We start from the raw sequence: 4,222 nt of genomic DNA, 5'->3' as shown, positions 1-4,222 counted from the left end.
TCGTGTAGTATGTCTGTGTTTGACCAAAGTACGCTGTGTGTGAGCAAAGCACACGTGTATGAGCATTCTGTGTGTGTGTGTGTGTGTACTGAGCATACTGAGGAAAGCAAACTGTGTGCGTGTTTGAGCAAAGCACACAGTCTGAGAGCAAAGCACACTGTATGTGTGTGTGTGTGTGCAGTGAGCAAAGCACACTGTAGTAAACAACACAGTGTGTGCATCTGAGTAATGCACATACTATGTGTGTAGCGAGCAAAGTGCACGCTTAGTGTGTGCGTGCATAGTGAGCAAAGCGCACACTGAGCGAGAGCAAAGCACATTGTGTAGTGAGCAAAGCACACACTGTGGGTCTGTGTGAGCAAAGCACACATTGTGTGTGAGAGAGAGCAAAGCATGCTGTGTATGTAGTGAGCAAAACATGCTCCGTGTGTGAGCAAAGCACAGGGGTATGTGTGTGAGAGCAAAGCACACTGTGTGTAGTGAACAACAGAGTGCGTGTGTGTTTGAGCAAAATACACTGTGTGTGAAAGCAAAGCACGCTGTGTAGTGAACAAAGCACACTTTGCGGGAGCAAAGCACACATTGTGTGTGTGTGAGAGAGGGAGCAAAGCACACTGTGTAGGAAGCAACACTGTGTGTGTGTGAGCAAAGCACAGTGTGCAAGAGCAAAGCACCCACTGTGCGTAGTGAGCAAAGCACACACTGTCTACGTGTGAGAGAAAAGCACAGTGTGTGTGTGGTGAACAAAGCACGCGGTGTGTCTGTGCGAGCAAAGCGCAGTGTGTGTGTAGTGCTTGAGCAAAGCACTGTGACAGCAAAGCACGCTCTGAGAGAGCAAAGCACACTGCGTGTAGTAAGCAACACAGTGCGTGTTTGAGCAAAGTACACTGTGAGAGCAAAGCACATTTTGTAGGGAGCAAAGCACACTCAGTGTGTGTCTGTTTGAGCAAAACACACATTGTGCGTGAGAGAGAGCAAAGCACAGCGTGTGTAGTGAGCAAAGAGGGACGTGGGACTCTTCAGCCTGGCAGACAGAAGGCTCAGGGGGGACCTGGTGGCTGCCCATAAGTATATCCGGGGGGCGAATCAGGACCTGGGAGAACAGTTGTTCACCAGGGCTCCCCAAGGGATAACTAGGTCTCACAGCCACAAACTTCTTGAGGGCCGATATAGACTCAATATAAGGCAAAACTTCTTTGCGGTCCATGTGTCCCGGGTCCAGAATAGACTCCCCCCAGAGGCGGTACGAGCCCCGACTCTGGACTCATTCAGAGGGCATTGGGATGTTTATCTTGCTGGGATCGTTCGATCCTGGCAGGCTTCCTGCCTCTGGCAGGGGGCTGGACTCGCTGAGCTCACGAGGTCCCTTCTAGCCCCTAATGTCTATGAAATGTATGAAAGCACACAGTGTGTGTGTGTGTGTGTGTGTGTGTGTGTGTGTGTGTGTGTGTGAGCAAAGCATACAGTGTATGTGTGAGAGCAAAGCACACTGTGTGTACTGAGCAAAGCACATGGTCTGTGTATGTGTTTGAGCAAAGACGCTATGAGAGGAAACCACACTCTGTGTCAGACCACAGCACTGTGTAGTGAGCAAACCACACCGTGAGGTTCTCACTGTGTGAGAAAAGTATACTCAGTGTGGGTGTGTGTGTGTAAGCAAAACACACTCTGTGTGTGTGCAAGAGCAAAGAACAGTGTGTAGCGAGCAAAGCACACTGTGAGAGAGCAAAGTGCTGTGTGTGTGTGTGTGTGTAGTGAGCAAAGCACACTGAGTGTAGTGAGCAACAGTGTGTGTGTTTGAGCAAGCACACTGTGTGTGAGCAAAGCACACAGTGTCTGTAGTGAGCAAAGCACACTCAGTGTGTTTATGGGTAAGCAAAGCACACCGTGTGTGTGCATGCAAGAGGAAACCACAGTGTGTAGTCAGCAAAGCGCTCGGTGTCTGTAGTGAGCATAACACACTGTGTGTGTAGTGAGCCAAGCACAGAGAGTGTGTGTGTACTGAGCAAAGCACAGTGTGAGAGCAAAGCACACTGTGTGTAGTGAGCAACACTGTGTGTAGTGAGTAAAGCACATGCTCTGTGTGCGTGCCTAGTGAGCAAAGTGCACGCTCTGTGTGTGTGAGTGAGAGCAAAGCACATTGTGTGTGTAGTGAGCAAAGCACACACAGTGTGTGTCCATGTGAGGAAAACACACATCGTGTGTGTGTGAGAGCAACAGTGTGTGTGTTTGAGCAAAGCACTGTGACAGCAAAGCACATAGTGTATGAGAGCAAAGCACACTGTGTGAGCAAAGCACGCATTGTGTGTGTGAGAGAGAGGGAGCAAAGCACACTGTGTGTGTCAGAGCAAAGCACAGACTATGTGTGTGAGAGGACAAAGCACTCCCTGTTTAGTGAGCAAAGAACACACTGTGTGTAGTGAGCAAAGGTCAGTGTCTGTGCATGTGTAGTCAGCCAAGGACACTGAGTGCGTGTGTAGTGAGCCAAGCACAGAGATTCTGTGTGTGTGTGAATTGAGCAAAGCAGTGTGTGAGAGCAAAGCACACTCAGTGTGTGTGTGTGTGTGTGTGTGTAATGAGCCAAGCACAGTGTGTAGTGAGCAACACAGTATGTGTGTGCTTGAGCAAAGCACAGACGGCGTGTGAGAGCAAAGCACTCTGTGTGTGTGTAGTGAGTATAGCACGTGTGTGTGTGCATAGTGAGCAAAGCGCACACTGTGTAAGAGCAAAGCACATTTTGTGTAGTGAGCAAAGCACACTCAGTGTGTGTGTGTGTGACAGTAAAGCACCCTGTGTGTATAGTGAGCCAAGCACACTGTGGATCTGTGTGCAATGAGGGAGGGAGAGGGCACAAGCGTGCACGCTCATAGGGTGAATCCCACCCGCACACGCCGCCATACACATGTGCCCCCCCTCACACCGCCACACACGCCAACCCTCACACCCGCCAGCCACCCTACCCTCTGCAAACCCCATAAGCAGCCAGACCCCACATATCCGCACCCCCCATATGCTCCCTCCCCGCACACACCTACAACCCCCCACAAACTGATGCCCACTCCCCTGCCCCCACGCCCCGACACCATGCATGAGCACTGCACGTTAAGCCAGTGCCCCACCTAGCCGTCACCCGGCTGCGGCGCGTCTGGCCTTTCTTTGCTACGAGGAAATCGCAGCCTCACCTCGGTCTGGCCTCTCTCGCCAGATCTGCGGGTGATGGTAGGAGCAGCCTCTCGGGGGGAGTATCGGCTTTTGCTGCACGCTGGGAGTGGGCTGGTTCCTGCCAGCAGGCTCAGCAACTCGCGGGCCCCTGTGATCTGCGCGCCCCTTTGGGTGCAGCAGCCGGCGTTAAGCAGCAGGCCTCAGCCAAAGACATAACCGAGCGCGGGTGCCTGGAGGCTGGCGGCGCCGACTTGCGCGGGGGCCGCTACCATGGCAATACAGGCGGGTCAGCGCAGGCCCGCTGCTGTGCCAGGGGTCCAGGTTCCTAGGGGGCTGCCGTTCGGAGCTAGACACCTCTCCGGGGCTGGCGTCTAGCTCGCCCCCCGGCCCTCTCCCCCCAGTATGTGATGGCATCCTCTGCAAAGCGTCGTCTTAGCTCAGCTTGCTCTCGTGCCGTTGCCAGCCTGCCAGGATATCGTTTGCGGCCGACCGTCTTCGGCCTTAGCTGAGGCGGGCTTGGCTACGGTAAAAGGACCGCCAGCCTTCGCCAGAGAAACCTCCAGGGACAACAGACCATCCTGCTGGCCTGCCTTCGGGGAGACGCGGGCAGTCGGGGCTCCTCGGGAAGCAGCAGCCCTGGGAACCCAGACGGCAGAGGAGGCTGGTGCAGGTGCTCCCGATGCCCCGTCTTCTCCCATCCTGCGAGCCTGAGGGCAGGCTCGCCAAGAGGCCCGGAAGCGAGTACAGGGGGTTTCGGCGGAGCGCCTTCCCGGCCTGGCGAAACGCTCCTGCAGCTAGAGGTGCCAGAGGAACGACAGAGAGCAGGAACTGGGGCCGCTAGAACAGGCCTCCACAGCCCACGGCCCGTGGCTCACTGTAGACCCTCGTCATGGAGCGGCCATGCCCAGGCAGGCAGGGCAAGCTCCCGGTGGGAGCAGGCATCGGTGTCACCATACGGCAGCCTGGAAACTGTCTCCACTTTGGGAGGGGGTGTGGGGGTGCCAAAAGCAAGAGCTTCAAGAAATTGTGGCTGCCTATATGTGTGCTGGGAGGGGGGGGG

The sequence above is a fragment of the Alligator sinensis genome, unplaced genomic scaffold, assembly GCF_000455745.1.
Source record: "Alligator sinensis unplaced genomic scaffold, ASM45574v1 scaffold98_1, whole genome shotgun sequence".
Taxonomy (NCBI): domain Eukaryota; kingdom Metazoa; phylum Chordata; order Crocodylia; family Alligatoridae; genus Alligator; species Alligator sinensis.
Note: the sequence above shows the minus strand (reverse complement) of the source record.